Source organism: Mycteria americana, chromosome 8 (assembly GCF_035582795.1).
Source record: "Mycteria americana isolate JAX WOST 10 ecotype Jacksonville Zoo and Gardens chromosome 8, USCA_MyAme_1.0, whole genome shotgun sequence".
NCBI classification, from domain to species: domain Eukaryota; kingdom Metazoa; phylum Chordata; class Aves; order Ciconiiformes; family Ciconiidae; genus Mycteria; species Mycteria americana.
This window is the reverse complement of record NC_134372.1, coordinates 13,147,294-13,167,370: the sequence shown is the minus strand read 5'-3', so window position 1 is coordinate 13,167,370 and position 20,077 is coordinate 13,147,294. Positions and strand designations below refer to the sequence as shown.

The 20,077-nt window shown below is 54.0% G+C and overlaps 1 protein-coding gene across 1 annotated transcript in view; it reads right to left on the bottom strand.

Moving 5' to 3' along the window:
• The window catches only part of ABLIM3 (actin binding LIM protein family member 3), a 56,280-nt gene that overhangs the window by 35,687 nt on the left and 516 nt on the right, over positions 1-20,077 (bottom strand). The gene's annotated exons all lie outside the window — the stretch shown is intronic.

Below are 20,077 nucleotides of genomic sequence, written 5' to 3'. Positions count from 1 at the left end.
GCATTCTCCAAGATCAGCATTTTGGGCTGTGGAAAGGTTTGAGGCGGACGAGGAGGGATCCCTGCTGAGAGGCTGAAGATGGGATTTCATCCTTACATCTGGTTCAGCTTAAAAAATCTTGCCTGAGCTGCTATAGATACAAATAAATTGTGTATGAGCGAGGGGGCGTGAGGCAGATGAGTGCATCCTGCACACAGACACATCGCACATCCATAGCTCAAGCTCTGCCTGGGTCCCAAAGCAGGGCTGGGGTGGGGACTACCCTGGGACAGGGATTTGGGCAAGCACAAACCCACCTGAGTGGTCACAGAGACACGTGGCTGCTCTTGGTGGCCCTCTGTGGACCCCAGGTGCAGGAGGACCACCTGAGGCCACGTTCTCTGGAGGACACCATGCTGCAGCGTACAGCCAAATCCTTGCTAGCAGCGTCCCTCTGTCCTGCTGCTGGACCCTGCTGTCCCCAGGGCATGCATGCCCCATGGGGTGACACACAGTCCCAGCCCTGAATCACCAGTGCAACAGGATGCTGCAGAGCAAGAGCAAATATGAAAGACTTCCCCATGTTCCCTCCTCCCCTGTGGCCATCCCATGACATCCCCCTCCATCAGTAATGTGGCCACTGCATCCCACCCATCCTCCAAGTGTGGGGTTAAACCAGAGCTGCCACCCCCAGCAGGAGCTTTGGGCCACCCAGTGGCCACATGGGTCCCAGTAGCCCCACTGCTGCCCCTAGCCACCCCAGCCTCTCTCCTGCTCACCTGGGGTGATGCTGGCCAGGGAGGGGACCTGGCAGAGTGGTCTTGAGGAAGGCAGCCCTCTTGGCAGCCAGGCACCAGCTGGAGCCCATCTCCTCCCCCAGATTTTATCCATGAGGCATGACAAGTGGGTGAGCTACAGCCAGCCAAACAGTCCACCCAGCAGCCTCAGACAGTGAGAAGGCAGGAGGAGCATGCCTCAGCTGCGGGTTGGACCCAATTCACACGATACTATTCTCTGCTCTAACCGGGCTGGACAGGTTTGGGGGGTCCATGAGAGAGGATACCCTTGGGTCCCAGAGTCAAGGGGTGCCAGATGTGCGTGGTAGAAGAGACTAAATTTGAGGTCCTGGCCAAAAGATGAAAACTGTTAGCTCATCATTTTGCCGAGGCCAAATTTCCTGCTAAACAGAGTCTGTGTTCAATGCTGGGAGGCAGTCTGTGCTGCACGGGAGTGCAGGGAGCCCGGGGGACTCTTCCCTCCACTGCCAAAGCCCACCCGCTGCCGCCAGCCAGGGACGCAGCAGCCTGGGTGAGCTTTAGCAGGAGGGATCCATCCCAGCTGAAAAAGAAAAAAAAAAAAAAACAGAAAGCAGCAAAGGGGCTTTCTAAGGAAGGGAAAGGGCAAAGGAGCTGTCAGATGGGCTCCAACATGGTGGCATCTCCTGCTGGGCCTCGGAGGGGGCTGTGGAGTCAGTGCCAGGGTGTCCGGGACAGGAGCTGACACAATGGAAACATTCAGGCTGGTTCCTTGCACGCACATGAACATGCCGGAGACAGCCAGGACAGAAAAGAGCTTATTTCTGGCTGATGCATGGAGGGATTTTCTGTTTGCTGCTGTGTTTTGTATTTGTGGCTTCCCGTATGGAAATGCTTTTTCCCTTTAACCTCCACCCACAAGCCCCATGGATTTTGTTGCAGTTTTCAAAACATATGGTGCATACATCAAAAACATAAAGGATGCTATATTTAAAATATTACAAAGCAAGCCAGGAGCCAGCATTTTTAAACTAGGGCAGTGTCTGAGAGTGAAAAATGTGGGGATTTAGGATTTTCTATACCAGATCAGAGAAACAGCCCCAATAGACAAGATAGAGCCAGGTTGGCAACCCGCCACCTTGCAGCAGACTGTTGCTTACATAGTCTGGTACCCACTTCTGGGAGAGAATCCACCCAGTTAGCCCACGCGTCTGCACCCTGCTATTTCAGAGGGACCACAGTGCTGCTGAGTCCAGCACCTCTCTGCCCTCATCATTCATTTTAGTGTCCAGCCGATACTTGGCAAGGTGGTCTGCACATCATGCTCTAGAAAGGCAGCCCCAAACCATAATGCACTGAGCTAATTTCTTCCTGGTTTCTTCTGCAATCAGTTGATTCCCTGTTGGGCTGAATACCTCCACTAATAGCTCTTTGCGTAGCATCATTTATATGGCCAATACAAGGACTGCAAGGCAGAGAAATTCTTGCCTTTTGCAGGCACAGGTTCAAAGACCAGAGACTCCTCCATGTCATTTCTCCAGGCTGGAGCTTGTTCTCCTATTCTGCAGAGTGCAGTACACTCACTTGTTTTATTTTAAACCATATTCACGCTGGCATTGTAACTCCAACCTGGGAGACTGCGTCATAGCCAGGGAATGAGGGGTGTTGGATTTGCTATTTTTAACTCCTTCTACTCCGGGGAGGGAACTGAAATCAAATCTCTATCCAGAGACACTGTATAGATATTAATGCAATGAAATGGGAATTTGGGCTGGAGGTGACAGCTGGCAAAGCAAGCCCTGGCGTCACAGAGGGGACAATCTCCCCATAAATAGGATGCATGGAAGGGGTATATGTTACAGAGCAATCTCAATGCCATCAGTGTGTGCTCAGAGGGACAGGAGGTTCAAGACCAGCCACCTCCCAGCCAGTCCCATTCCAGGGGATGAATTACGGCTCAGGACTGGCGGCAAAACACTATCAGGAGCTTCCCTGGCAGGCTCCAAATTCCTCTATCCACTCTTATATCCTGGGAAGGTGCTTTCTAAAACAACTGGGATCTCATCAGCTGTGCTCCTGGGAGGGGGGCAACACAGCCCAGGGCTGCAGTGCAAAAGGCACCACCACATCCCCTTGGAGCCCTGCTGAACTATCAAAACTGCCTGCAAACTGTGGGGTTGGAAGAGACAAAACATACACCTACAGCCAATTAATACAGACCATCCCACAAAAACGGTGCAAACCCTCTTTCAGAGAAAGGCTTAGAGCCCCAGCGGGCTCCCTGTGGCTGAGCGCCATGCAGCACAGAGGGTGTTTACCAATTTTCTTAATCTACTGTGATCCCTGCTCTAATTCTGTTAAAGGTAGCAAATGGAGCCTTTAAGTGGTCATAAAAAGATTGCACCCACCCCCCATGGAGCTTATTTGAGACACCTGGCCATGCATATGGGTGGCAGAGAGGGGAGTGTGGCAGGCACCAGGGCTGTACGGGTGGTGGGGTGCAGTGGGGGACAGCACCATGCCAGGGAGAGCCCCACGGCCACCAACAGGTTTCGCTCCCTTACCAGCAGCACCCCTGAGCACAGTGATAAGGGGCTGGCCAACATGGGTGACAAGCACCCAATGGCAGCATCTGAGACCTCTCTGTGAGCCGCTGCCCCAACCCACCTAGCAGAGGTGAAAGGTGGGTTCAGAGGAGGAAACCCCCTCCCTGCCATGCAGGGGTGCACTAAGGAGTCCCTGGGACAGAGCAGGCTGGTGTGGTCGCAGACCACCCCAGTGCAGAGCCAGCGTGGGGCTCTTGGCAGCCTGCAGCTGCAAGCCCTGCCTGCGGCTGTCTCCTAGCACACATGGGTGTGTGCTCACGCAGGTGTGCATGGCCAGCCACCACGGCAGCCTGGCCTCCCCGCTCCTCCACTGGCAGCTGCCATGGGCTCTGGTCCATCCCACTGCCCCAGGAGAGGCAGATCCCTCTCTGGGCTCTGCAAGTGCTCAAAGAGCTCCTGCGCAGGCTGACGAGGTGCTCCGGTCTCACCTAAAGCTGTTAGCGTTTAGCTTCTGCCATGTGTTGGTTTCAGTTGGCCGGAAACTGAGCTTTCGATATTAAGAGACAGCAGTTTTTGTTCTTCTTGCCATCTGTATGTTTGTGTATTTCCCTTACCACCGTAATTAGCAGGCTGGGCTCCAGCCAGGCTCAGGAGGAGATCTTAGTAGACGTCTTCCCAGCAATTTGAACAGCTTCGTCATTTCTTTTATGGCTCCCCTAGTACAGTCCCCATCACTGAGATCATCACAGCCCAAGCTGTCACTCCTGGTGCCCTGGCAGAGGCAGCAGGGATAGGGAGGCTGTGCTCCAAAGAGCATCAGCCCCTGCAGCTGTGGGGGTCAGCACCTGAGCAGCACAGGTGAGAGCTGAAACCCCACGCCATGAAAGGCACAGGAGGTTTGCCATGCTCCTGCCAGGTCCCCTGGCAGGGACCCACATCACCAGCCCCTCCAGAGCTCTGCCAGAACAAGCCCAGCTCGCTCTGCCCTCTCTAGGGTGTGCACCACTGCAGCTAGCTGTCTACTATTTGCAAAAACAAGAGTATAAAATAAATCAACGTGGCCCCAGCAACAGAGCCTAGCTGATGCCTGGAATCTCCTTCCAGCTCTGAAGGAAGCTGGCAGCACCATGTCCTGCTAGTCCAGGGCCAGCCACCTCCTCTCCTCTCCTCCCTCCCCCGCACTAAGGCTTGAAAAGTCACCGAGGCTGGCCCAAGGGTGGTCAGGACACAACGAAGCCCAACAAGACCTCAGTTTCCATCCCAGGCTAGCACTGTTAAAAGCCTCTGCGTTGGTTTTGGCAATTGCATCTCTCCTCCCTGCTCCTCCCCAAGCACACCCATGCCTGTGCACCTTGGGCAATCCTGGGCTGCTCCAGGTGCAGAGTCTCCTACAGTTGCTCCTGCTCCGCTCACTGCAAACCCTGGCACAGACAACGGCCAGGGAAGGGCCATGCACAGTGGTGTTTGCAAAGCACTTGTGTTCAAGCAGCTCTGGCAGCAGGAAGCTGGGATGTGCTGGGTTCTCCATGTAGGACCACGAGAGAGGAGCGTTTCTATTACTGTAACTACTCCGCCTTGGCAAACCATATTCTAGTTTCGGGCTGTCTGGTAAACAGACTTGAGCTAGCACATACACAGACATCTGCCTGAGGCAAACAGCAGGACAGAAACATGCAAGCAAATTTGGCAACTTTATGTGAATTAAATGTGCATTTAATTGAGATTTATGGGGGGGTTGCAATAGCAATTGATTATCAAAATCAGGTTATTTATGGGGGTTTAGCAACTATATAGGAGATTAATGTTGTTTCCAGAATAAATCCTCAGTAAATATATGTTTCCCCAGTAATCAGCTAATAACACATCATCCTAATTATCTCATGAAAGGGGCACAGAAGCTCTGACAAATACTGACAAGATACATTGTTGTCTGCAAAGCAGCACCAGAAAGGCACAAGCCACACTCTGCCTCCAAACCACGGCTCCACTTGTGTCCTCCAACGCCAGACAATGGCCAGGGGATGCATCCAAGTCCCCACTGCCAGCCTTAGTCCTCCACATGCCATGGGCAAAGACTAGATCTAGGATCCAGATGACATCTTGCCCAAAGACATGAGGAAGTTTGCACCCTGAGGCCCTGAGCCAGGCCAAGGCAAGGCCAAGTCACCACAGTCACTTGCATGACGACAGGTGATGATATCAAGAGAAGAAATAGCATGGCTCCTAGGACAGGAAAAGGAAGCTTATTCCCAAGACTAAGCGGAAAGGTGCACGTGTCCTGCAATGGGGTACAGCTCTGTATTTATACAGTTTTATATTCCTCTCTGCTGGCAGGTGGTGGTGCCCCATTAAACCTAAAGGGACTACTTGGGCTGCAGCAGCTCCTCTATTTTCCTTAAGTAGCGCTCGCTCATTAAAATCATATTTATTGAAGATTAACAGTTCTGGCAGCAAGAGGCAAATAAAGCTGTGCCACGCAGCCAGCCCTGCCAGTGCCTCCCCCAGCCCCCTGCACAGGGTGCTGCACAACCCCATCCTGAGCTGGAGAGGGCCACCGCGTGCCCTGAGCTGTCCTCTCCCCAGACACCAGGGTGTGTTGCTGGGAAGTCCCCAAGGAACCTCTGTCCCTGGAAGGAGGGGGCAGCTGGTCCCTCCCCAGGGGACAGGAGGGTGCCCTGCCACTCCCCATGGCCAGGGCAGGTGCAGGACCACTGCTCCGGGATGCAGAGATGCTCTGGCAGTCACCATGGCAACCCCGGTACACAGCCAGGGCGAACAAAGCTGACAGGAGAGAAACAGAGAGAAAAAGGAAAGAGAGAAGGAAGGGGGGGGAATGGGGGGGGGGGGGGAGGAAACAGCCTAAAGTCATGGAGCGAAGGCTGGGACAGGAGGGAGAGATGGGGTGGGAAAGCACAGGCCTTGAGGAAGAGGAGGAGAGCTGCCTTTAGGCTGGTCACCTTGGGACGACCTTCAGCAAGGTAACCCTGGGCATACACTGAGTGCACCACTGAGACACTGTCTGTCAGCCCTGCTGCGACTGTCCCAGCAAAGGGTCCCTCCAGGATGTGGCACGTCCCCCCTCCCAGTTCCCAGGCAGGCAGCACCCTGCTAGAGACCTAGGAGGCTGCAAGGAGCCCTGCCCACACCCTGAGGCAGCTCTCAAACCCCAAACTGAAGAGACTCGTAAGGTGACGGATAGATGGGTGTCTGGGGCCAGGTTATTGAGCACCTTCCTTCTTCCACTAGTACAGATGGACTGGCCCAGCCTTTGGGTCACAGCACATCACACGCTGCATGCTAGCTCAGGGCTGCCCACACTCCCACTCTCCGCTGTACCCCAATTCTGGGCTCCAGGCCCATTCCTCAGCCCAGCTGCGCCAGCTGTTTGTCCTGCTACTTCCCAAGCGGAGCAGGGCTGCCTGCATCCCCTGAGGTCCCAAGAAGGCATTTCAGAGGCCAGACTGCCAAGACCCCCAGGTGGAACACAGGGCCCTTCACAGCAATAGCCAGTCCCAACCGCACAACGGTGGGCCATCTCCATGGCTGGTTGTGAAAGGAGCCTGGAGGCAGCAGAGGGCAAAGTATGCTTTGTTGCATGGCTTGGGGCTCACCTGAACCCCTAACCCAAGGTCAGAGTAGGAGGCAGAGATGCAACCACAAATACATTGACATAAGCCCTTGTACTGCAAGAACACAAGCTGCGTCCACTGCCAAAGCATGCTCCGCTCTTGCTTCTCTGTCCCACTTCATTAAAGGTAGAGAATTAAAAAAACAGACATCAGGGTTTGGGTCAAAAAGCAGCAACTACAACCTCTCTCAGCTGGAATGGAAAATAACATCCCACTTGTCTGTTTATTCTAATGAAATAACAAATCCCAAAGGGAAGCTCCCCCTCTGCTGAGCCGCCCTCGCGATAGCTGAACAGTAAACACAGAAACAGCCTCTTGCGGGCAGATAGCGAGTGCTGGGGTGGTGCCTCAGCCCACTGATCATGGGGACGAGAGGGGGTACCTGGGGAGCGGGAGGTGGTCAGCGGGGCTAGCTGTACATGAAAGCCTGGCGGGAACAGGAGAAAAGCTGAGAAAACTCCCAGGAGAAGCACTAGGTGAAACAGCTCAGCCATTTTAGCAAAGAGAAGATGAGAGAAACCACTGAATTAGTGCAGATGCTACAGCAGCGGCTGGAGCAGGGCAGCAGGCACCCGGAAAGCTGCTGCTGTGGGAGAGGAGTGCCTGTCCCCGCTGTGGTGCGGGGCTGTCTCAGCAGGTAAAAGCACACCTCTGCACCAGTGCCCACACAGTGCAAGACCCTCTAAGGGGTCTTAATATCCCCCCGAGCCACATCCTGAGCCTCTAGGCCATGGGGTGGCCCAGCAATGGGGCCAAGAGGCACCAAGCAGGTCTTGGTGCTGGGCAAGCACAAACCGGGCTGGGGACAGTGGGGGACACGGCAGGACGAGGCACATCTAGAACAATAAACTCCCAGAAGCATACAAGGGGACGTACGCTCAGCACAGATGTAATCCTCTCCCCTCCTCCTTTCCGCACTCATGCTCTCCTCGGCTCCTGCGTACGCCCAGAAACCTGACTTCAAAAGGAGGGGGGGCTGCCAGCTTGGGAAGCAGCAGGCAGGCAGACACTGCTGTCTCCTGCTAAAAGCCTTTGGTGCCTTTCATCAGGGCCAGGGGAAAAACAGCATTCAACTGTCGGGCTGGAGGCAAACGGCCAAGCCCTGGCATCAGGTCCTGCTGCCTGGCAGCCCTGTGCTTCCAACATGGGCCAGCCACAGAGATTTTACCCTCCCTCCCGGACAGGGTGGGTTTAGCCCTCCCCACCCCACCGCCCTGCTATATATACACGTAGATAAATCCATCTGTGTACAGTAAGCACCAGAGATCCTCTTAACCCTCCACGCTCTCCACTCTGGAGTCAGGGCTAAGCGCTGGCACCCCGTGCTGTAGGCACAGGAACTGGGGCACTCTCCGGTAACAAACCCATTCGTGCAGCTCAACTTGCCCGCGCCAAGGTCACGGCTTCCTTCCCTGCTGAGACGTCCCTCCCAAGCCGAAGCGACGGTCTGTCCCCAAAAGCCTCTGGAAGCCACATCTCCCAGCTCCTCATTAGTGACAATTAACAGGCAATCAACGGGCCCAGCAGAGCTGGCATTTTCCAGGGAACAAGTCCCCTTTCAAGAGGGAGAAATGAACATGTGCTTTGTTGTGCATGCTTTTGGCTTAAATGAGCCAAAAAACTGCCTGCAAAGGAACAGAATTATTTCCCAAACCAGACCCTTTATGCCACCTGCCCAGCCAAGCAGGGAGCAAGGGCTGGGGCAGCCGCAGATGACCTCTCTTGGCAAGCACTTGCTCTGCCACACGCCCGCAGGATGCTCTCGCAGCAGCCCAGCAAAGGGCAGGCAAGGTGGGAGCAAGGACTAGGGGTACCCCCTGCCTTGGGGAGGTAATGGGCACTATGCTGCTGGCTCAGACCCCCCCACTGCTCCTCCAGAAGTTATTCCAGACCAGGTGAGAAGCTCCTCAGAGTCAGAAAAAGCCAGCCAGGGCAGGAGGCACCTCTTCACTGTCCCCAGGCTAGGGCTGCCCTGGGGTTTGGTGACAGAGGTAGGGTAGAGACCTCAGCACCACAGGGGGTGGCTGGGCTTGGACTTCAGCTCCCATGCTACAGCATTAAAAAAGCTGTGGACTGGAGAAATACAGTGAGATAGGCACAGAGATGAGCAGCAACCCTTTGCAAGAGGCCAGCGCAAGGACCGAGCAGCACATGCTCTCCAGCTTTGCCCTTCCCCAGCCTGGAGCTGGGCATGGCTAACCCATCACCAGCCTCTGCTTCCCCGGGTATTTGCCTAGCTGATGAGGAAGGAAAAACAAAAAGCACACAAGAAGAAAGCAAGCAAGGGGGAGACAGCCTGGATGTGACAGGCTGGCAAGTTTGACAGAGGAGTCTTGTTAGCAGTGTTTTTTCCCCTGCAGTTTGAGCAGGGGCAAAGCCACAGAATATGCTTCCCAGCAGCCTGCACCAAATGAGCCCAGCTGCACAGAGATTTAATTGCCAGTGGCAGAGCAGGGGCAGGCAGCAGCAGCTGAGGGGTCTGGGAGGACCAAAGAACAGCACTGATTGCTTCTGCTGCAGCACAAGCTCCATTCTCTTCCCCCAGGATGGGAAACTCCTGTTGTCTCTCCAGCCACCCTTCCTCCAGCACAAGGGGTACATCTGACTCCGTGCTGTGCCTGCCTGGGGCTGAGCTTGGGGTGTTTCACCCCAAGGCTGCAACATCCCAAGGAGAGTGCACTGTGCCTTGTGCCACCAGGTATTGGGGACCGCAGGTCTGGGCCAGCTTGGGTGCAAGGCTGCAGCTCAGCTGGAGCCCAGGGATGTGGGAATTAGCAACCACCACAGCAGACCTCTGCTGGCTCTCCAGGGGAAGGAGAGGAAGGATCTGGCAGATCTCTAAGCTGACTAAGAGCTCTGAATGCCCAGTGGCTCTGCTGTACCAAGCGCAAGCCAAAGCAATTAGCATTTCTTGGAGACACTCCGTGTAATCTTCCCTGAGTGATGGGGAGAGCTGCCACAAGCACAGGGAAGGGCTTGGAGCTGATTCCCAGGACCAGGGAGATGCTGTGCTGGCAGTGACGCAAGGCAGAGCAGGGCTGTCCCGCTGAAGGGACCTCCTGCCAGCGGCTCTGGGACCGCTGCTCCAGCCAGGTGTGGGGACACTGCACCCTCACCCAGCCACCACAGTTCTGCCACAGCCCCAGATCCACCAGATCTTGCCTCCGGGTGCTGCAAGCTGTCAGGCAGCAGAAAGCCAGAAGACAGAGCAGAGAGGCAGCTCTCAGCATCTTTCTTGGAGCACAGCCCAGGTGGGAAAGGCCATGTTGGGGAAAGCCAGGGCCAGGACCAACCTCATCCATCAGCTCCCAGGCAAGGCCACCAGTCTGAGCCTTGAGGCAGGGAAAGGAGTACAGATGTGTCTGGAGCTGTTTGGGGAATCACACAAGAGCAGCAGCAGCCAGCCCAGGCCCAGCCATCCAAGAGTCACGGATTATTTTTAACAGCTACTTGTAGAACACAGTGAGCACCCGCAGGAGAGACAGCCTGAGCTGATGCTCACCCCATCCCTCTCTGGCACGTGCAAAGAGCATATCTCACAGCCAGGCTTTTTATAGGGTTTCCCATTCCTGCTGGGCATGCAGCTCAGCCACTCGGTATGACCACACCACCCCCTCCCTCAGTAATCACTCACATGCCGTTCACTAAAGTCTTTCCATTCCCTCCCTAGCTGTTTCCTCTTCTCTCCTTATTAGGGATCCACCTACCTATTCATTTTCTCATTCTCTCCCCCTCTGTGGCTATTTTTAAAATGCCATAAAATCTTTCAACTGGTAGCATCCTCAGGGATGTGAGGGATTTTATATGTAACCCATCACGAGCCATCATCACCACATAACTCACCATGCGGGCAGTGACTTTTCTTTTTTCAAAAGCAGAGGAGTGGAGAACATCCACGCTCAGTCCCTCAGCTCTCCCTGGCCAGCTCACCCAGGGCAGCACCACCAGGCATCTCCCATCCCAGAAGGGAAGGATCAGGTCCAACCCACTCCTCTCCCAAGGGGGCAGCTGAGCCAGATGGTGGGGCAACAGTGCAAGTCCTCTCAAGTAGCATCTGTGGGTGTATGAAGGGATGATTTTGCTCACTGAATAAAAGGCTCTGAGCTGGGGATCATCCAGCTTCGTGCCTTCGCATCTGCTGCCAGATGAAGGAGGGCTTCCTTGCTGAGAAGATGGCGGTGTTTCTCCCTGTATGCTCATGCACATGTAGGCTGCTGTACTGCTTGGTTCCTGTGCTGGTCAGTGGTCAAGAGGTAATCAGAGAGTCAAGAAGCAGGGGATATTTTGGTGCTGCCAGCAAAACTCCTTCCCAAAGGCACAGCCTGCCTCAAGAACTGAATCTCATCTCTCTGGCAACAGCCTGGATGAATAGGGAGGACCAAGGTTTCCCAATCATCTCCAGCCCAGCCTGGGTGGAGGGAGCAAAGGAGCATTCAGGGACTGCACAGGCACTCCACCAGCACCACGAAAACCGCTTTTCTCTCCCAGATCTGGTTATTCCCTTCTCCTTCTCTCCCAAAGGTCTGGCTGGAGACCCAACACATGTACCAAAGAGATCCCCTTGCCCTGGCCTGTCCATGCCACCTGTGCTCCAGCACAGCTTGGCAAGAGCTGAAGGCAGGTTGCTAAATCTTTACTGCAAGGGAAAGGCTCCCTGCTGCAAGCTGTCTGGCTGCTGCTGCCAGTGAGGTGCAGGCACGCTGACCCAGCTGCAGGACGCCAGCCTCAGCGGCTGCCAGATGAGATTAGGCTGTGCATAACCCGAGAGGTGTCCTGCCACGCGCTAATGCAATGACACACTCCATGTCACCGGTGGGACCCACAGAAGCCCTTTTCCATCAGCTCTGACAATCAAGTGTTGGGTGTATCTGCGATGGAGGCAGCAGGTCTCCAGGAGCCCAAACTCAGCCACATCACTCTCACGATGCTTGGGTGACACAGCTATTTATAGCACATAGGATGTTAGAAGGAGCTCATCTGACCTTGCTCCACACCTTCTTCATCCTCTGAGGACCAGGAGCTGATGCAAAAGGTGCCGAGGCAGAGGGGGAAGCGGGGCAATGGGAAGGGACACCCCACAGCCCTGGCACAGCACAGGGCAGCCAAGGCAGAGGGAGGGAGGGGTTTGCGGGGACCAGTGCTGTGATCTGAGTGCAGACGAGAGGCTGCGCGAGTACAGACACGAGCTGGGGGAAGCTTGTACTCTATCACACTCTGAAGACTGTGATACGAGCAGAGAGAGGGAAAATCTGGAGCAGAACTGCCAGCTCAGACAGCAGGAGAAGCCAGTGCCAAGCCGCACAGCATGCCTGCCTGCCCAGACCTGGCTGCCGCAGCCCTCTGCGGACAGCTGTCCTATGTGGGCTGTGTTTGAGGCTGGGTGCTGAGAGCAAGTGGGGTCTGCACCACCTCCGGAGGGGCTCTGGGACCTCTGCCTGCCCCAGTCCCCATTTCTTTGGGCCAGGCAAGGAGAGCCTTTCCACATCTTTGCTGTACTCAGCACCTGACCATTGATCCCCAGTTCACAGGGCAAGCATGAACCATGGGGGACCTGCTGTAGGTCCTTCCTGGCAGGCCAGAGACCTGTTTGCTCGTGTAGTCACACACAGGCATCCCAGCTGACGCAGACCTCGCAGCACTAGTAGCCGCACCAGCCTGCCGACAGAGCCACTCACTGCTCCACCCAGGCACCGCTGTGGCCAAGCTGGCCAGGGTTTATTTTACCCAGGAAGAACACCCAGTGGTTCAGCGCAGCAGGTGACGGGCAGGGCAGCAGGAGCTGACAGACAAGCCCTGATCCAGCTCTGCCTCATGGACGAGGCAAGGAAGTCCCTTCTTTTGGAGAGGGGCTGCCGGGGGCACAGGAGCTGGGGAGGCAGCTGCCCCCCTCGCACAGCACTGAGGCTTGGATGGGCCGCAGCTCTTGACATGCAACAGAAATGGGTTTCACACACAGCTTCCTTCCCTCCTCCTCTTTTAAAGCTTTTAGCAGGGAAAAGTCCTTGACCAGGGCCCTGGTTCAGCCACCCTGCTGGGGCCCTCCCTGCCTCTGCTGAGAATCCAGGATGGGGAGTAGCTGCAACAGGGAGATCCCTGCCACAGCACCCAACATGTCCCAGCAAGTGCTGCTGAGCCAGGGAACAACCCGCCCAGTCCCCCAGCTGCTTTAAAATAGCTCCCCTTCCCAAGCAAGCACCCCGGGCTGGGCAGTCCTCCTCAGGGTGCCTCTGTGCAAAGGGGTCCCCAGGGCTGGCAGGGGGATGGATGCCAGGAGAAAAGCAGCAAAGTCCTCAGGGTCAGCTAGTACGAAACACAGATGCTGGGAAGAACAAGCAGGGCCTTGTAACTTGCTTTCACAAGTGAGAAGCTACGAGCATGTTTGTGAGGGGTGCTGTACGGAGCCTAGCATGTATGCTTTGGGAGCTCACAGTTTGAGTCCTGGTCTAGGTTATGCTTGTCTTGACCAGCTGCAGACTGGCTGCACGCGTGTGAGAAACAGTCATATAATTCACTACTGTGAGAACAGGTCAAACCCTGAAACTTAAATTCAGATTGCAATGGGCTCAAGTTGGGCTGAGGAAGGGCTCTGGCGCTGGCATTGCACCAGCAAAGCCTTTCTTGCCCCACAGCAGTGTGGTGCTCCCCAAAGTGTGTCACTTGTTGCCAAGAAAGAACGTGGAAGCCAACAGGATGGCTTCAAACCCTCAAGGTACATGCTCTCCTCTTCCTGTTCCTTAGAGAAACCTTCCCCCAGAGGACTTTCCCAGTTGTTCAGGTCTCAGAGACAAGATGATTCAAAATGGAAGTGGAATAAAACATCCTTAAACAGAAAAACAAGTGATGCTTGGGGCTCAGGGAAGCACCTTGCCAGGATAAAAAGGGTAAGAAGAAAGGAAGGTCAGACAGGCTGCATAAAGAAAAAGGAGCTGGTACTATGGTTTCCTTGAGATCTCTGCCCCAGGCAGCAGCGAAGGCACATCAATTCCCAGCCCAGGGCTTATGCCTGATGCTGATAAAGCATTCAGGAAGCTGTACCCAAACTGAAAAATGCACATATAAGCTATGCCTACCAAAAACCTGAGCCATCACCAAATAGGAGAACTGTGTGCCTGAGTTTGCTGCCATGCTACATCAGGTTGGTACTGTTAAGCTTCAGACAGCCTTCTTCAAAAAAGCAAGGCATGTCCATCAGGGCTGTGCATCAGTGCACTCAAGCTCTTCTACCTCCCCAGGGATTTACTGAGCCTATGGACTCAAAAGGCAGAGAAGCTGGGCACAGGAGGACTTGGGACAGCCTAGATGTCCTCTAAGCAAGAGCCACCTGCTCTCTGCTGCAGGTTGCCAGTCACCCTGCCATGCTTGCCCTGAGCTGCTCACAAGCAAACTTTCTGGGCCTGAAACATCTGGACTTGGGCTCTACCTTCCCTACAGCTACTGTGATCACTCCTAGTCCCCTTTCATCCTGCAAGGCCTACTCCTTCCCCCATCACTCTCCGCCCGAGTCCTTGCCATCACCAGTCTACCCCCAGGATGCTTTCCGGAGGTGCTGCAGTGCTCACAACTGAGAGGCACTGATGTATTTAGTCTAAAAATATCTAATTAGATGTTCCAACCACTTCATTATGGCACCATCATGATAGGACTGCAGGGTCTGGCAGGAACTTGGTGGGTTTGCCTTCACTCCTTCGCAGCTTTGCGGAGAGCAAAGGCAGCACCATGCTGACTCCTTGCTGATAACAGGACAGCCTGTCATTAGTCCAGCCTGCTGGCATCACCAATACAATTATCTGGCTAAACCAATTGTCACTTTGTCATTAGAAAACTTGCTATTTATTTTATAACAGCATGGCAGGCCCTTGAAATAATTCAATTGCTTCAATTGACTTTACAGCATGCATTTCATTGGCCTGCAGGGCCACTTTCCATGGCTTCTGCTCTTCAAAGGGCAAGCTGCCAAGAAAGACTGACTGCAGGAGAGCCTGAACAAAGCTTGGTGAGAGGACAGGGTCCATCCACCAGCCTGAGGACAGAAAGAAGCTGCCTGGGTTCTGAATTTTCTGGCACCAAAGTGAATGACATTGGATGATGTCCCTTTGCTAGGCTGCCCAGGAGAACAGAGGGGACAAATTGTATCAGGTTGTTTGTGGCAGAGTCAGGCTTGGGTGTTAATTGAGAGGACCAAGATGTGGGTGGAGAGCCTGGAGTTCCCCTTTGTGCCCAAATTCTGCAGAGCACAGTGCTAGAGCCCTCCTTGGAGAAGGATGGATGCTAGGTAATGTTCATGGCTGGGTTTGGAGAGAACATACTAGGAAGGTAGCTTCTCATCTCTTGCAAGACTGTCTTGCATCTGTGTCCCTCCTTTCTTCTCTGTCCCACCTGCACCCATAGCTTGAACTCTGAGTCTACTCCAGCCTTTCTGAAAGCTCTCCTCCTTCTACAAACCTCCTCCACAATAACCTGCCAGAGAAGGAAAAGCTCTGCTTGGAGACCTGCCTCTTTCCCCACTGCATGTCCAGCAGCTCTTGGGGGAGCAGGGGTGAGGAGCACAAGGGCTTATCCAGAGCCAGAGCCCATCTCACCAAGCACCCAGGGACTAGGCAGCAGCACCAGTGCTCTAGTCAGCATCTCACTCTGCTGGGTCCTCCCTCACTGGAGCTGTGCTTTGTCCCCAGTTCACTGCATGCCTGTGGCAACCTCCAGCATTGCAAAGATAAAATGGGAACCAGCGTTGGCCAGGAACCATGAGTACTATGACTGAAAAGGCTCATCTGTACCATAAACCCCCAGGCCTGGTATTACCCCTGCAAAAAATACAGTCTCCTCACAGGGAAGACACTAACACTGCTCATCACACTGACAGGCTGATCCCTCCAGGTTCACTGCACTTCTGAACACAGGAGAAACACCATGTCCTCCTCAGCAGGTCCCACCCTGCTGGGTTGGGCGACCTGGTGAATCACCCTGCCAGATGAGCTGTACAGAGCAGAGCTGGAGCTCCTAGAGATGTGCAGCACCATGTGATTCCTCTTTAATTACACAGGGACTTAATAGAGTTTGCTGGTAAACACCTTGCAACCACATGTGCCTAGAGATTACTGTGTAATTATGCTTAGTGGATCACCATGTAACAGAGAGCATGAGTTAGGAAAGGCAAAAACAACCAAGCAAACATGCTGCATTCATTGGTATCTGTCATGAAGCCTTCCTGCCCAAATGCTTAGCGAGCCAGCCTTTCCTCATGTCTCCTTCCCTGGCTTTCTGAGACTAGGAGAGCCTCCGAGCAGGAATTTGAGAGGTACCAGGGGTTGGGATGGTCTGGGGAAACTTTCCACCTCACGTACCAAACCCTCTGCAAGACCTCTTCCATGCTCCAGCAGGCTGTCAGCTACTCAGAGGAAAGAGGATGGGGGATAGATGGTACTGGTTTCCGTCCCCCCTCCCCCAATTAACTTGCCATGGGGACAGATTCTGGTCTCTCTATTCAGGGTGCGTGTTGGAGACAGAAAGGAGTCTTGAAGATCTCTAGTTTGTGAACCAGTTTCAATCACCCATTGCAACACTGATCCAAGCCTGCCAAACCTGGTTCAACCCAGGAGTTCACTGGGGTTTAACACCCCCCAGGAGTTGTGTGTGTCTTTGCTCAGTTGTGTGTCTTTGCCAGGTGGCCCATAACAACAAGGGGCACCTTGCTCCTGACAAGACCAGTGCCAAGACTTCCAGCAGCCACCCTCCTACCCCAACAGAGCTGGGCCAGAAGAGATGATGTGCAAATGCCATCTCCCATGGATCCCACCAGAGTGACCCCTACTCACAGACCACACTCACTGCATGGACCTGCAGCACCCAAACCTGGTAGCTACCTTCAAAGCAGCAGAAAGGATTATTCACACTTATTTCAGAGAGTCTTAAATCCCTGGGGCAGTTGACAGCTTCAACCCTCTGCCTTTTAACAAGCACAAACCCAGCATTGGCCATGTTAGCCTCCCTGCACCAAGCCAGTTTCCGCAGGAGAGGTTAAGCCCAGAACCTAGGGGATTTCAGGGGGTGATTTAAGGGATGATCTCTTGGGCAAGAGTTTGTACTACAGGATCCAGCTTCAATGGAAATGCAGCACAGCAGTGATAGACCTGTTTATGAATGTATGAATCTATTTGCAACCAATTAGCAGTGCTAACTGGAGTGGGAGGTATAAATAGCATAGCTAATGTAAATATCAACACTGTGCCCTCCAAATGCTCGCTGCACACCTGGTGAGCCCAAGAGGAGAGGCTGCCTTCCCAGCCAGCACAACCCTTGCACCCTCAGGGCCACCTCATCTGCTCTGCAGCCTCAGGATATGAGTTCACACCCAAGATCAAGGGCCTTTTCCTCTTCCCCTTAAAATCAAGATTTCCATATGGCTTTGCCTTCCCTGCATCATGGGAGAGGAGATTACATGGGGCCTCCAATCCCAGGACCTGGGGTGAAAAGTTCCAAGCCTGTCCCCTCAGCAAGGGCAGGCGAGACTCCTATGTGCTGTGCATGAAGCATGTTCAGAGATGCAGATGCATCTCTGAACATGCTTCATGCACAGCAAATCCTGCACAGAGCTCCCCGGAGGCCTCGCAGATAGTTTTGCACAACAGCATGGCTTGAGGCCAGTCATGGCCCACAGCCCCAGGTTTCCTGCCTCACATCAGCTTCAGATGGGATAGAAGTGTTATCAAAATGTACCAATTAAAATGGAAAGGAGCGTGGGAATTCACAGATTAGGATAAAATGCCACTATCTCATTGATTTGCCAGCCCCAAAACTTTGGTCCTGCAGCCACAGGTACACCTGTAGGTCATCACCCCATGCACAATCTGGCTTCATCATCCATCCTCCTCCTCCACCTGTGCCTCCCTGTCTCCTCACATCTGCATAGGTAGGGTCCTGGAGAGAGAGACCAGACATAGGTAGGGTCACTAGGAGAGAGACCAGACTTGGGAGGCTGGAGTGCAGCTGAGACTCCATTGCATCCGAGCCCTCTGTCACTACAGGGGCTGGGGGAAAACAAACAAAACCAATGCAGAGAGCAGCAGAGCTAGCCATGCCTGGGAGGAAGAGCTGCAAGCAGGGCTGGGAAGCCTCTGACCAACGAGTGGCATTAAGCTCCCCAAGGCACTGGCCACTAGCAAAGGGCTGCAAAAGCCATTGCAGGTCACTGCCAGGTAGCATCAGTGGGGTGAAATAGAGATGGCACGGAGGGCACTGATGCAAGGCTCCTGGGCTCCTGTTTTGCCTCACAGGCACACAGACCTGAGGGATACAGGCTGGGTAGGGATGCACAGAGCTGGGTGAGGCAGCAGCGAGAGGAGAGGCACAGCTTTTGGCAACATTCACACCAGTCACAGAACACGCTGATAGAAGAGGTGGCCCCACACCCCATGCCTTGCTCACAGAATCAGCCAGGAGAGGATTGTGCCATTGCTAAGAACAGACGTGAGCCAGCATTTGGGTATGGCAAGCCCTGCTTTGAGCCCCTTGGTTACTGGGAAAAAGTCTGGAAGCTTAACAGGGTAGAGCCCACTGCCTTGGCAGGGTTTGCACAGCCCTTGTACCAGCTGTGGTCCCAAAGGACCATTAATAATCAACCCACAGCACAGGAAATGATCAGCAGATGTTACAAAGTTCCCAAACCTTTAGTAAAACACATGGCTGCTTAGAAAGAGGTAATAGCAATATTTAGACAAAGACTGCAAAGGCATCCAAGGGGCTGGGCAGGAGCCATGGTGTCAACCTGCTGCTGGCAAATCCAGAAGCTGAGGCACAGCGGAGTGATGTGCCCAAGGTCACAGAGCAAGGCAGTGGCAGCAGGAGCACCTCCCAAGAGACTCCCAGGTCTGCACTCACTGCCTGCCCGGTGGCCTCCTCCCGTGAGTCATGTCAGAGCAACAGGCAGGCAGCACATGTGGGTTTGCTGGCACCTCTCTCTGTGTGGGGGAGGATCCAGTAGAGGCATTTTGCAGTGCAATTAGATAGTTATAACACACCAGCACCATAAACAGTCCTTATCACTATCAGCAGCCAAGCTGGCTATTAAGAGCTGGTAAGGAATCCCAAAAGGAAGCAGCACGCATTTGTCAAAATTGGCTTAGAGTAAGCTTAACAGTCCCACCTGACCACTGTGGTCACTGACCTCAGCAAACACCGTGTGCCATCCCAGCCCTCCGCACGGGACCCGAGCTCATCACCCAAAGAGGCAGAGGGAGGACCCTTTGTTTTCAGGCATCCAGCAGGCACAGAAAGAATCAGTCCCTATTGTTTCCTACCTGGGCACTGCCAGCCCCGCTCCTCCAGGGAAGGGGGCTAGCTCTTGTCCCAGGTGTGGCTTGTGCAGAGGGCACCTGGAAAGTTTTCTCACCTCTGACGCAGCCCAACAGAGCTGGAATCACCTGTTCTGTTGCCTTGCAGCATGCCAAAGCATTTTTCACAGTGTTTTGCTTGGGAACCACCCCAAGCCCTTGGATTGAGAAAACCCAATACACCAATGTGATGGAGAAGTCACTGCTCTGCCACTTTCTGCCTGGGGGACTCCTCCTTTCCTCACATAGCCTCTAGGACCCACAGGAGGGAAGGCATCCTCCTTGGGCTGGTTATCCCAGGAGGAAGACCCTCAGGTGGTCATCAGCATCAACTCCTTTGGCTGGAGGCTCACTGCTTTTAAAGGAATGGATCAAAGCTGTGCTAGCAAGGTGGGTACAGCTGTCACACATCATATCAGTGAGGAAAAAGAAATTGGTTGTGACTTGATCAAACCTGATCAATCTTTCCAGACTTTGCAACAAGGACACAAAACCAGAAGTAACCAGGCTAGCACCAGGTGCCAGTTCTCATCTTATGCAGCACATTTCCAAGCTCTGCTTCCTTAGAAATTCATACATAGTGCATGACTGCCTCTGCCCCGTCTCTTTCACACACAATAGAAACACCCACATCCCCAGCTGCAGAAGGTGCATGTTTTTCAGTATTGCACCTGTGCTTCACTCAGGTCCCTGGTTTCTGGGTCTCTCCTTACCCTGTTCCTCCTCCCCATCGGCTGTTCCCCTATGTCCATCTATACGTAGGCAGTGGCATCAGCAAGTGAGCCTGCTGCCTGTCAGAGTGCTCCTGGCTCCCTCTCACCATGTTGCCTATCGACATTTTA